At 41.2% G+C, this 14915-nt stretch overlaps 1 protein-coding gene across 1 annotated transcript in view; it reads right to left on the reverse strand.

Annotated features, from left to right (window-relative positions):
- Positions 1 to 8555, reverse strand: part of LOC135478270 (protein NDNF-like) — a 53874-nt gene extending 45319 nt beyond the window's left edge. Inside the window, exon 1 of the mRNA XM_064758555.1 lies at positions 8453 to 8555. The gene's annotated coding sequence lies outside the window, so the exon portion shown is untranslated. The remainder of the gene's footprint in view (positions 1 to 8452) is intronic.
- Positions 8556 to 14915: the final 6360 nt, after the last annotated feature.

Consider the following 14915-nt stretch of genomic DNA (forward strand, 5'->3'; position numbering starts at 1 on the left):
GTTCTCATGTCAGCCTCCACATAAATCGTTACTACTAACCTGGAACTCGGTCCTGTCGCCTGTGTGGTCCTCAAAGTGGAAGCTGATCATTCCGTTGCTTGGGTGAACTCGACTGCTCTGCCGAAAATCATCTTTATACAATAATGGTTGATTACAGTTCGTTCTGTGCATTATTAAAACACAAATTGAATGTAACACTCATTTGTGTTAATGCTGACGTAATGGTTTTTATATTTCGCGAAAAGGTAGAGGAATATGAAGTCAGAATCACTGTAGGACTAACGGAAACATTCTTTTTTGTAGCGTACACCTTTTACATCATGAAGACAGCGTACTCGAGAAGACCAAGTTTCCTGTTAGTGAATGGAAGAGTACAGATCTGTATTTCTGAAAGCTAAGCTTGGAAGGATGAAACAGATCTCAGATCTAGTGTTAAATCAAAAATGACTTAATCACATACAAATGTTTGTTGGTGATCGCATGCCTTTCTTTAAGAAAAACCTTGTGTTTCAGGCTTCACCTTACTTTTGTGTTTAACGTTTTGTATGGAATAAGCTTACTCCTCTCAACAACCACGCGTGTTTTCTTTAATAAGAGGCAATAAAGATGTCAGCTATGAGTATTTGACCTTCACGGAGAGTTCCTTAATCCTGTGTGTAGTTCCTCTTTGGGTTCACTTAAAATGTACTTATAGGAAGGTGTTCTACCACATGATATCCCTTTACTGAGCATCAGCAACCAAGGGCCAGTCGACTTTTTACCCGAGGACAAACTCTTTCAAGTGTATTTTGCGCCTTTTGCCGCGAACGCAGTACTGTTAGTAGAAAAACTTATATATGTACACGGTTTTTGGAAGGCACTCAGCGGCAGGCACACGTCGAAATGAGGAGGATTGCTTGGATAACAGGTTCCTCAAAAAAAAAAAACGGACGAAAATACTTGTTAATTAATGCCTGGGCTCGGTGTGTGTACTAATTGATTAACGTTTTCATTCATAATATAGGTTGCCGAGATAATTTATTCTCTGACGATCATTCATAAGCCAGGGACTTTTGAACGGTGTTCTGCTGTTTAATAGGAAGCGACGTGTAGCCTAATAAGTGGGCGAGAGTCCGCGGTCTCAGATAAGATGCGCAAACGCTAATATCAACTCGCCGACCTTTTTTCGCTGTATTTTGGCCCGGTCGCATGTGAAGTTTTTGCCGACTCGCATCTCCCCGCTGTGTTTATCAAGACGGAGGGGAAAAAGTACTTTCCTTTGATCGCGGTAGTCTGGTGGTAAGGTGGTTACCCCCATCTATATCACAGCTGCGCTCGTCTAGAAAATGGCCCGGGGATTGTGTATAGAATAGTCAATGAGTTCTCTGCCGCTTCAGCCACTTGTTGAGCCGACCCGAAATCTTGCCAAACTCTTCACTATAATTCAGTACAACCGTTATACCCCTATAACACAGGTCAGCTTGCCCTATTTTCGTCTGGACCGGCATCACCTGTAGCAACTCTATGATAGCAATTTGGTCAGATAAGACTTTCTCAGCTGCAGTCTCTCTGAGTTACACTTTTTTCTTCCCAGAGTTGCAGATGGCGGTGTTTGGGCGACATGTCACATGTTAACATGCCGTACTCGTCTGAACTTGGACGCCTGCAGAAAGGTCAAGATATTGCCGACTATAGGAGGACTATAGCCCTATTCCACCATAACGGTATATGTAATTAACATATAATGTGATCACTGGGCCCGTAAGGGAAGCGTGTGCAACTTGTTACTTCATGAATGTAACACAGACACAGCCAGCCACCAGGCACTTTTTGCAATGAAACCCAAACCGACTGCTTTTTTTTTTTGCTTTTTTCCCCCCCCAAATTATAACTTGGCATCATGAATCATCTTTAATAATGCCGCAGGAATACTGGTTTACTGTATAAATATTGTTCTGGTGTACATGGGAAACAGGGAAGTCGTGTCTAGGAAATTGCTCGCTTGAGTTATAGTCTGTTAACAGTATTTAATGTTCAGGGGAATTTACTTAAATATGGGACTCCCGGTAGTATTATATGCAAGTCAATGTACAATAAATCTACATCATGTCATCTTATTGGTAGCCATCAATTTACAATAGAGACAAATAAAGCTACCGGTGTCATTACACGTGATATTTATACAACAGAAAACATAGTACCATGTACATGGAAATCCATATGCACTTTACATATCGCTGATTCACAAATATGCTTGGTCCGGTACAGATAATATGTTAGCGACGTGATCAATTGCAGAAGGAGTGGGCAGTTTGATATTTGGGTATTTTCTCCAAAAAGACTCAGATGATTAAAGCGTTAGCTTGCTCGCTACGACCATCAGAGGTTCTTGACCAAGGAGATGGCGTGCTCAAATCCAGCTCTCTGTGTTCCTGTTGCGGCTGTTAGGTAACTTTCGAAGGTCGGGAAGAGAACACTACGGTTTTCTCACCACCCCACCCCGCCAACCCACCATCCGGCCCCCATTAGTCTGGACACCCCTCAAATCAGTCAATAGAGCAAGACTGACGGGATTCGTTGAAAGATTGTATTTAGAGTTTCAATTAATACACCTAACCCCTTACAGCTTTCCTGGTATGAATCAACTATCTCCTGCCCAAGCTACACAACAGGATAGTTGGCCTATATTCCCCTTAGTTTTTCAGTTTCTAAATGAATTTAAGGTCAAGCGGTTAGCACATGCGTTTCGTAGATCCTGATTGACACTGCTGTATACTGCGTTTGAAATGAAAACCATTGACGAGATTAAAGCCATGAGCCTACTGTTGTGTGAGTCTCTATATAGACTTATAAGAAAAGAGGTACAAATGCCATAGATTACTGTGCCGGTTTTCTTATAAACTGACAGACATTAACAGAACATTGCATATAGGCCTAAAAAGCTTCCACCGGATCTGGAAAGGTGATTGCATGAGTATGAAAAGAAAATCAATTAGATATATGACTTTAAGGAGAATTGTTCTATTTTCTGTTTACGTCTTGTTTCTCAGCAATTGTGTTAAAAGCGTTAGTATAGTTTGCATCAGTTTAGGTTAGCCAAATAGTGTATGCATGCCACACACGTGGTGATAAAATAGGTGGCATGATATCACCGCCAACCGTTGTATCCACCAACACTGATGAACAGATATTACATAACACCTTAATACCGTTCTATTATGAAACACACACACACACCTACGCACACATTAATCGCTTACAGACTGCATTAGTAGCAGTATATCAATTTAGACGTTTACGTTGAAATTTCATAACACCCCTACACAAACCCCAAAGAGAACAAGATTGAGATTGACAGGTCTATTAAAGGAAGACACGTGTGCTGTTATAGTAAAACACAGACTTGTTCCATAAAATATGCCACACACGATGGAAGTATAGACATCGCACGCCAACACCGACGTTTTATCAGGAGGCGCTTTCATTACGATTGAGATATCAACGTAGTAAATTTAAATATTGATATATCCACACATTCTGACGCGCAGGAAGTTTATTATGACATGCTTTAAACGCTCATAATATTGGGGATTTGCTCACGTTTCGCCTTTTAACATGGTATCCAATTTATTCATTTGTCAAAACCGTTCATTTCTGTCGTATTTCTGGTTCGTTGATTAGAGGTAAGGTAAGCAAGCGTACTGCGTGGTCATTTATGCAATGAGGTATTGAGCATTTCAACTGTCAGTGCATTTCTAGCAATTCTTTGATTGTTAGTATGCCTTTAGTGTGACAAAGGATTTCTATTCGTTTACGTGAACGATACAAAAAACGCCGTAAGAAAAGGTTTTGTTAAATTACAAGCCGGTTTGCCTAATTGTAGTTCGTTCATGAGCCGAATATACCGCTAGCATCATTAGAAAGTTTTTCCCAAAAGGGATGAAATTTTTAAGTACATGTAAATCCGTTGTGTTGTGAAACACTGTCTTGATGAAATTTTAAAAGCATTGGAAGTAAAAGTTGGTAAGAAAGAACTCTCATGTGTCTTAAGCACAACTGTTAGTTAACAAGGCTGGGCACCAGGGCACAGATGAAGTGATCTGAACACTTATTTGCTTCTGTCATGGGAGATAACTGAAAACTTCGCGGCTTGTTTTGCGAGTTACGTCCCTTGAACATAAGTGCAGTCTCACAAACTGATATCGCCTAGCCATTATTATATACTACTTTATGTAAGCAAAACATGTACACTAAATGTGATGAACATCTAAAACGTAACATGGAAAATCTGTAAATGTTAATGTTGATAATAATCTTCTATCTTTTAATACAGATAGAATATTTCTAATGATAAAAATGTACATTAGACAGCTGTGGGGTCTACTCGAAGCACAGGTGCCATCATATCATATTAAGTTAAAGTTACGCTGATATGAGAATGTGTGAGGATGTTATGTTCTAGTGGTTATGGTACCACTGACTTTTGCTACAGAGGTTGATGGTGTAAAATTTTAATGGTTGTTGGTCCTACATAAAGGTGACTGCTGGTGGCGTAGAGATATCCATGATCAAAGATATATTAGTGACTGATTTCGTGCTATTAACCATGTTGATTAAATGAACACCGATGCTTATATGCCCCTAGCACCGGTCAGGGTAAACGGAATCAGACACCATTATAACGATCGCCAGCAATCTCGCCATTGTACATGTTTGTAAGGGATTCAGCACCATTTAAGGATGCCGTATATGTAAGGGATTTGACACTACTAGCATGATGTGAATGTAAGGGATTTATTTATATATTTATTTATTTATTGTTGAATGGCACACTCAAGAATTTTTCACTTATACGATGATCAGTTTTACGGGTACAGGAAGCCTGAGTGACCGGCATTTGGCAAAGTATTGACGAACATTCCAACGCGTGACATATTGGTGGAAGAAAAACAGTTTACAACGAACGATAGACTTCACAAATGGCTCCAGAGAGAATGTACAAATTCCCTGCCTAAGATCGGGATTGAACCGGTACCCCGTGTGTCATTGAGATCGGAAAACATGCATCTTTAACCACTCGGCCACGACCAGCTCTCAAAGAGATTCATAGCAGCCTCAGTGAGGTGTCGCGTGTAGGTGATTCAGCTGCATTATAGGGATGCCCCATATAGGGTATTTAATACAATATACAAGGGGTGGTTTCCGAAAGTGTAAATTCGATCAGATATACCATTTACTACCAACAAGATTTAGTGTGACTCCATGTGCCTGAGACATTCAAAGCTGGTGATACTGTTCTCATTCCGTTGATTAATCGCACAGGGCGTCGAGGGGGGTCTTGCGTCAGCGACATTCATGGCTGTAGATTTCAGACACATTCAATGTGTTGATGTATCGCGTCATATTGTATATTCAACACTGTTAATGCTGTTCACATTCTATTCGGTTAATGAGGTTGGTTCCGTCCATATTCAGAGAAATTAATAACAGTAATAAGAGTGCTTTAGTATGGAAGCCGATAAGAGGACATCTCGCTACCTCGACCTTTCTAATACAGGGCGAGGCAGCGAGGTAACGAGGCAGCGAAGCGAAGTAACGAAGTAGCAAGGAAGCGTGGTAGCAAGGAATCGAGGTAGTGACCTTCGTAAGGTAACGAGGGGACCAGTTTATCACTTTAGTATCCGACTGGGGCATACACCGTGTGTAAGTTGGGTTCTTGAGACCCCTGGCCGGATGAAATGGACACACTCTAATTTCCAAGCCCTGGATCTATTACGTAATAGTCCCAGGTAGGTCAGTACATCTGCTTATCTGAGACGTGAAGGGAGGCCATGGGCATTGGGGTGAAAAGGCGTGGGAGGAGGGGGGATGTCGCTGGGACAGGATTTTGGGCGTATAATAGTGATCGCTTTTCCTTCCATCATATCCCGTCCTATTAATCTTAACTATGCCATATCTCAGTACTCGTTGGTGATAGGAATTTGAAATTTGATTTATTCTTTATTAAAATACATTTATTTATTCCTGTGACCTTCCTGTGTACGACCGGAACAGAAGCCGGTCAAAGCTGATAATGAACTCACAAGTAACGCATTGCAGTGAGGCTCTTAGGTCAGTACTGAAATTTGAGTGACACAATCGTGTTGAGTGATGTAATACTTAATAAAGCACCAGGTTACTTGTAGTCAAATAACGACCGGTCCCCAACAATGATGAGCAGTGGGAGATTCACTAATTTCCTGATTGTGTTCGTTGGATGCTGAGGTGACGAGGCAGCGAGGTAACAAGGCAACGAGATAGCGAGGCAGCGAAGTAACAGGGCAGCGAGACAGCGAAGCAGCGAGATTGGGTGACAGCCAAGTAGCGAGGCAGCCAGGTGGTGAAGCAACCAGGTAGCGAGGTAGAGAAGCCAGGTAGCTAAGCTATCTCGATGGCTCGTTACCTTGCTCGTTACCTCTATCAGCTTCCATACTTTCGCAGTATTCAAGGCTATATATAGTTAGTTTACATTTGACGACGGTTAGTGAGGTATCGCGGTATCAACATTCTAACGTACTTAGGTATTGTTCACTTACAATGTATATGACGGCGGCCATGTTTATCGTTGAATTTTATCGCAGGAGTGAGTGAGTGAGTGAGTGAGTGCTTAGGGTTTAAAGTCATACTTAACCATTTTTGAGTCATATGATTACGAAGGAGTCCTCAGGCTGCATGTACATGTGATGTGCCTTCTTCTTGCAGGACTGATTTCCACCGCTCTTTTATCTACTGCTGCTTCATTGAGACGACTTGCCGAAGGCAAGTAAGTCGCACCACTTGAGTCTTTATACTGATACAGGTTAACACTATCCCATTAATGCTGAACGCCAAGCCAGGAAGCTACAACTTTCTCTTTTAAGGTCTTAAGTGTGACCCGACCCAGGATTGACCCTGGATCTTTCGCTCCCGCAGCAGACGTTCTACCAACTGAGTCATTGGGGCCCGTCTAGATGAAGCCGGTGTGCCCATAGTTAACCAAAATACCATCAGTTAATGTCATAATTTAGACAGCTCATGAGTTATCGTCGCATTGGTATTAACGCAGCTGATGCCGATCACATTCCGAATTAAACCAAGAGGGTCCTATTCTTTACGTTCAATTCAGTTTATGATATGTCGCATCAGCAACATTCAACATTGTTGATGCTGTTCACATTCAACGCCATTAAATAAATGATGATTCACCTCAGCGACACTCAATATTGTTGATGCTGTTCACATTCAACGCCATTAAATAAATGATGAATGACCTCAGTGACACTCAACATTGTTGATGCTGTTCACATTCAATACAGATAATAATGGATCGCATAGTGAGCCCTCTGAAACCTTTTGTGAACGTGTAAATCATAGTATACTTTCCCGGGCTCTGCCCGGTTTCCTCCCACCATCATGCTGGCCGTCGCCATATAAGTAAAATATTCTTGAGTACGGCGTAAAATACCGATCAAATAAATAAATCATAATATAACTGTGATCGGTTACTGACTCCATTGATGTTTTGTCTCGTACTCCGGTTTCCTCTACCAATAACCCTTGCCTGCCTTTGCCATAAAAGTGAAGATAATTTAGTATGGTGTTTAACACCTAAGCGTTTAACACCTTGGGAATCACCGCCCATCTAGTTACCTGGCAAACGTAAATTTGATTACACTAAAGCCATAGAAACTCTTTAGGACATACAAGTACTGGCGCGCTGGGCTTTACTATTGTTATCTGATGTAACCAAATGCTGAATTACTCTTAAATCTAAACGATAAGCTCAACATTCGTATATAACTTATGAATCTTGAAAAGGTGTTCCGAGTCGATAAATGCAAAATCCGTTTCCAAATGACACTTTCAAAACCAAGGTGCTTGCTTCCCATTCGCTAGGACAAGCGAGACACGGGTTTAAACCCGCTCTATGAACAGGGATTTGTAGATTTCCACGCTATCGTTGTCTTGGTGACAATGGGCGGTCGACGACACTCGTGTGGCAGTTAGTGCAGTCCAATGTTGGTGGGAGACTGTTTGTCTTCCACGTATATGGTGTGCATATCTGTGCCTCACAAGTGGGAAAGTTTGTCAGTAATTCACCCAAGGTCGGTGGTTAACGTTGGGCGCCCCAGTTTCCTCTGCCCATAAAACTGACCACCATCGAATAAGTAAAAAAATCCTGATTACGGCGATTGACAACCATCACAAAAATACATTATAATTAAACAATACTTTTCAACATTTTATCTGCGTTTTGAAAAATAAAACACTTGGCCATTTCTCAAGGACACAGATGGATTGAACAGATGTGTAAATAGTTTAATTAACTTAAGAATGGGTTTAAAGTGGATAATGAATCTCCTTAAGCTATACACATTTTCCGCCAAGTACATGTATAACTTTGTAACGAGAAGAATATAAACAATAAGTACTGTGTAAAAAGAGATTTACGTACCTGTGATCTTTGCCCTTTCTGACTGACGTCGCCTTTCAGCATAAACCTAGCAGCCCTTGAAGCACAAATCGTCTTGGATACGGACGGGCTCGGCGATCACTTCTAGAACAGACCAGTTTGAACACTTCTGACCTTTAATACAATGTGACTTTTCTATTTATACGTGCCATTGATAGCCAATATCCGGTGTTCACGCCAGATTGACCGTGACGTCTGTTGAGCAGCTAATGGACGAGTATACGCTTAGTTCTTCCCTCTCAGAAAGGCGTCACTTTGGCTAAGAAGTCCAAAGACGGTTATTGTTTTATAACTGGTCCCCCAGGTGACTATCGCCGTGGAATCAAGATTTTGGCTTCTGGTAAAGGCGTTTTAGATTGCAGAGTGTCGCAGCAGTCAAGTTCTGTCCACTCAACGTATCGATGTGATTTCCTTCCACTTATACTCGACCGATCGCGCTGAATAAACGTCTGATATCTTAATACAAACAAATTAAAATTTTTCCACTAAGACTTTTAAAAAGGCACCGGCATAAAGAAATGATATATAAACTACACCAGAAACGGTCTTTATCACTTTCGCGTTAAATTTGACAGTATCACAATGGATCAAAGTTGTGTGTGGATCAACGGCACGATGGGTGTTTGAGACTGGGTCCGTGTTTCGCCCCATTTTCCATACCCCTCACCTGCCTGAAGAACGCCCCTCTAACGTTAGGCGTGGGCGGAAAATGATAAAATGTCACCCTGCTCTTGGACTTTGCTTCAAAGGGCCTCAAGACAGTCATAGTTTCGATTTTATAGAAAACTGCAAGGAAACAAGAGTTCGACAGAATTCCCTTGATCGTTAAAAGGAGGTAAGATTTCCTTGTACACACAGCACATATATGTAATGTGTGTGCGTGAGACCAATATGGAAACAGATCGGAATATTCCAAAAGTGCCACGGCTTTTAAGGAATTCTGGGTTTCCGGTGTTTTCCTAAACCATCATCCACTTCATTGCAATGGCAGTTTGGTTCAATAGGTGTTAACCGTTAGAGTCTTAAGTAGGGCTCTATATGCGTCAGTGAGAAACATCGACTGGAAGCTCAGGTGTCATGTATTGCCAATAGTCTAGTCGCGCTACCAGGTCTTCGTGATTTAACGAGATAAGACTTACGCACGTGGAAAACATTTAACGGCCAGTTTTACAGGCAAACAATTTACATTACAGGGTAAATAAAACGGTCATTATCAAAGCGAACAATACGGGCACCGGACCTCCATCCACCCACGCACCCTAATCAGGTGGAAGTTATTTGCTGTTCTATATGAGCAATGACGGCACAAACTCAATCGAATTTACTTTGGGACGGAGTGATTTTTCCGGCGATAAACCATTTAGGAGAAAACTGTTTTTAGTCAGCAGAAATATGGCGTCCGGGTTTCCTTGACAAGATCATTCAAAAGCCAGCCTCATTTCACGCCTAAATTCATCAATTGATAAAACATAAAATCATATTATAGTGACTATGAACTGAACAAGCTAAACTACGTAGTGGAAACATGAATGAATGGAGGAGATCTATTTTCTATTTTGACAGGCAATATATTTATCTCAAACACTCCTACGCTTTCGGTTTGGCCATGTTCCAAAATATGACTACACACATCATTCAGCTTAGGATGAGTTATGAAATGTTGGGTGGAAAGAATGAAGGAAAGATTCCACATGCCCTCTCCATCCTAAAAGCCAAGCATATCTTATTACCTATGGAGATACCCCTGCGGAGAATGATTTAGTCCTATTCGCTTATGTAATATGCTCTGATATATATGGAACCATTTACGGATAGAGAAAGCTATCACTGAAATGGTTAAACCGCGTTGCTGCCAAATCCTAAGCTATAAGCTGTTGCCTCGAACCGCAGCAAGTAAAACACCATTTAATGTCACATATAATGGCTCTTTACCACATTAGGCGCCACTTTAGGATTGGCATCTCCTTGATGAAGAATCCAGTACAAACTGAGATCCGGATGCTCCGACAGTCTCATAAAAAATAATTATGGTTCGCCTAAAATATGCACAACCCATGTTTGAAGGATATGACTGGTGTTATTTTGGCAAACACACGCTTAAAGTCAATTTTATGAATTTTGTCCAAAACAAGGCCTTTTGTCACTATAGATGTGTCTGTCTATAATATTAAGTTTTCCTGCTCTTACTGATCAGAAGACGTATGACAATGAGTGCGTAGACCTTTTGCGTAGGCCAACATTTGTTGAGTGAATGCTTGTTCAACAATTTTTCAGTCATATGACGACGAAGGAATCCTTAGGAGGTATGTAATGTACCTCCTTGCTGCAGGACGGATTTCCACTGCTCTTTTATCTAGTGCTGCTTCACTGAGACGACTTACCGCTCAAGCCATTATACCAGTGGTTGCACTATGCCCTTCATGCTGAACGCCAAGCGAGAACATTCGTTAGGGTTTAACCTCGTACTCAACAATTTTTCAATCATATAACGACGAAGGAATCCTTATGGTGTATGTAATGTGCCTCCTTGTCGCAGGAAGGAATTCCACCGATCTGAGACGACTTACAGAAGGTATGTAAGTCGCCAATTATACTGATACGGGTTGCAGGACGGAGTCAACAAGTCATTGCACTATCCCCTTCATGCTGAACGTGTTAGGTGTGACTCGACCCAGGACTGATCCTGGATCTACCGCTCTCGAAGCGGAAGCTCTACAAACTGTGCTATCCGGGCCGGTCGGGAACATTCGTTGAAGATTAATATCAATATATATTAAGCCATCTATCTTGGGATATGATAACAACTGATATGATAATTATTTTGCCGTTTTATTACTCAGCATTCGCCCAATAACGGTGTACTCTGCAGTCTTGTATGTGACTGACAAGACAAAAAGCACTAATGAACAACCCAAGGGGACAAGAATCTGACCTACAACACTTTAATATTCTTATCACAGACGTTATACCGTTAAATTGCTAACCTGTTCTCATGCAACATCTTGCAATGTTACACCTCCCATCATGTGTTAGTCTTTAAAAAGTATACTGTTTACAAAAATGCATTAAATCTGTTCAAAAACACAGGAGTCGAAACAATACAGATCTGGCTTCGAACATACGCAGCCTCATTGGTGAAGTGAATAACAGTCAGAGCGAACCAGCGATTTAGCAATCATTAGACTTAAGCAGAAAGTCAGACCGTTTTTTGGAGTAGTTTTTTGCACATGATGTGATTTTAATTAAGTTAGGTTTCACTTTAATTAAGTTGAAATTAAGTGAACGCACGACTTTTTGTAATCTAGAATACTGACGTATAAAAGAAAGGGCTTAGTAATTCTACACCATATGTCTGTCATAAAATACGTCTAAGTATGTGTATATCGACAAATATTCCAAGCGTAAAAATTCGTGAATCATTTACAGCCCTGTTCCAGTCAGAAATAGCATGACTGTTTTCCGCCTTTAGCATCGTTATCAAAGCCCTGGCTTCCTCAGGGTTGGAGAAGCACTGTCAATAAGTTATTCTTGGTGGAATTCTCCCTGATGCCGGCGCGTGGGTCGGGAAGTCAATGCTAATGTGTATCGATGGCTGTAGGGCCATTGTTCTCAGGCGCCGCCTAATGTCGTCAGTCGGATATCGTAATCATGGCTTTCCTTGTGGTAATGACGTAACATGTGCTTAAGACATTTACAGGGGCCGTAGTGCACATGTTACTGGGGCCAGTACAGAGCTATTTTTAGACTAGTACATGCATGTGATGGCATGTTGGTGTTGTTAGATATTACGTTACCTGAATATTAATTATGATACTTACTTGCTAAAACCGAAAGCTATCACCATATTTCATGACAGCCATTGTTCCTTAGGTAATATATCTATATATATATGTTCAGGAGATATTAACCCAGCTATATTGGGCATAAGATTGCAGAAAAGTGGATTTGTTTACAATTTTTAAGCTAGTTCGATGAGTGCGCAAAGTTTTCCCTAGGTCATTATAGAGGCACCTGATCCTGACACGCATGTAAAATCATGGATGCATGATGGGTAGTGATCATTTATAAAACAAATGTTGTGGCAGAAAAAAACATTCCTGGCACAGGAGTACGTATTTATGTAGAACGTAAAGTAAAAGTTCTGACAACATCTAATAATGCAAATTCGTTTCACAGACTGATGTGAGCTTTCCGTCTTCCTCTAGCCAAAAAAATTGTCTTAAGTATGAAAGCCGGATAAGGCCAACATCGTACCATCGTTCCATCACCAGGTGCCATCGCCCTCCCAAGGATACCCACGTGACCAGATCAGTGCCTTAGGGTCTTTATTTTTCGTTATCGCATAAGGCCTTCTTTAGTGTAAAATAAACGTCACAGACCGTTTTCACGGCCCAACATCAGATAGTTAGAACCTTTGCCATAGGGTTCAGAGACCCCTGTGCCAGAACACCAGACTTGCGCTTGTTTCTTTTCTGTATATAGCTATGGCTTCCGCGCTGGATCAGTTACACATAGGGTATTGTGCATCAAAAAATAGTATTCTGAGAACCCGACGAATTCCGAAAGTTCACAACACTTTTCTGTTTTCGGGTTGAGACTGATTGATTGTTGCTTGTTTTCATCTTATACAACAGCGGCCATTTTATGGGTCGAGCAAACTGGAGTGCCCGGAAGAAAGTACTTTTGGCAAGTTTCTAAAAAACACTTCCTGGCAAGTGTGACTTTCCGAATTGGACGCCATAATGGAGATTATCATATAAGATTAATGATCCGCTCATGCAAACGTCCACAAAAGCGCCGTAAACCAATTATTGTCAACTGGGCATCTGCGAACAGTGAGAGCGGCGAATTGTACAAAATTATAGAATAAAAGGTATTTTGTTAGTGGGGTTCAGTAAAAAGATCAGATGTATGGATCTACTCAAATGAAGATTTGTGCGTTTCCTTGTACATGGGCTTGTAATGAATGCCATTTATTCTCATTATGAATGAATGAACGCTCGGTGTTAACGTCGTACTTAACAGTTTTTCAGTCATATGACGACGAGGAGTCATTAGGTGTGTGTACATATACTGTGTCTTCTTGTAGCAGGGCTAGTCCATGCCGACGAAGTGCTGCTGCCACTGAAGTATCATGTCGAAGATCTCAGATATGACACTCCACCAAGTCACATTATACTGACACCGGGCCAACCAATCGTGTTTCCTTGCTCTAACTTCTGAGTTCTGAGCGCGAGGCAGCAATAAGTACCGTTTGTAAAGCCTTTGACATAAGCCTACCCGGGTTTGAGCTTGGTTATCCCGACTTGGAGACGGACACTCCAAACGCCAAACCACCGGGGCGGTATTCACAGCATGTGTATGGGAGAAAGACACTTATGTGTTACGCATGACCCTAGTTACAGGATATGTACCTATCTTGTGCTGGAATTGGTCATTAGTTTTTCAACAAGATTTATCACACGAGGTAAATATAGAGACCTAGTTGCATGATATTTGCCATATGTTAGTTCGTCCTTGAATACATGTACATGTTTACATCAAGGAAATTGTTCATGGCTGATTGTAGATGTAAACTACCGTATATAGAGCTGGGTTACTAGATGGAGAACTGTGCAAGACAGCTATTCTAAGACAAATTACAACATGTGGCAAATATCATGCAACAATCTCTCTAAATTTACCTCCGAAAACAAACCACGTTGTAAAACGAAATGATCGGGTTAGAATAATTAACTTCATTGTTGTCCTCTTTCATTTGCTTTTTAATTTCTTCTACGTTTATTTTTAGGTGTTTAATGAAAATTCGTCCATTCAAGCGTCTGCTTGAGGTGAGTGAGTGCCGTGGCGGAGGTCTGCAGGAGGCGATCCTTGGCCGACTGGACAGTCGTATGGTGACCATCACAACCGCTAGGATCTAACACGCTCTGATTCAATACAGCAAAAATTAAACTAGAGCCCGTCTGGGCAAGGCGACAGGTAACCCAATCAAATCACTGATAAATAAAAGCTACATATCAGTTATAATTAATTGATTTACAGCTATCTGGATTGTCCAAACGTCTATTATGAGCCTGGAAGAAGTCACGGACATTGATATACACAATTAACGCAGAAACTTCAGGATAGGCCGTTGAGTACAATTTTACAGAGTGATATGCTAGTAAGTTTAACTATAAATTAGAAAATGGCTGCACGTGAGGAATGCCTTTATTTGCATGAATATAGATGTCTGGAAAACGTGTATACACTGCAGGTAAATCTGTACCGGTGCTCTGAGGCTGTTTGTTTATTTACATCTGCATGGTTTCCTTGCTAATTGTATACTTCACAAGTTCTTCTAGAAGGCAATCGGCCGTTGTCGCGATTTCGAATCACGATTCTGTTGATTCGGTTGGAGGTTTGTCAGGTCGTGTATGTGGTGTGTTGGTTTTTCCCAGACTCT

This window comes from Liolophura sinensis, chromosome 1, assembly GCF_032854445.1.
Source record: "Liolophura sinensis isolate JHLJ2023 chromosome 1, CUHK_Ljap_v2, whole genome shotgun sequence".
Classification (NCBI taxonomy): domain Eukaryota; kingdom Metazoa; phylum Mollusca; class Polyplacophora; order Chitonida; family Chitonidae; genus Liolophura; species Liolophura sinensis.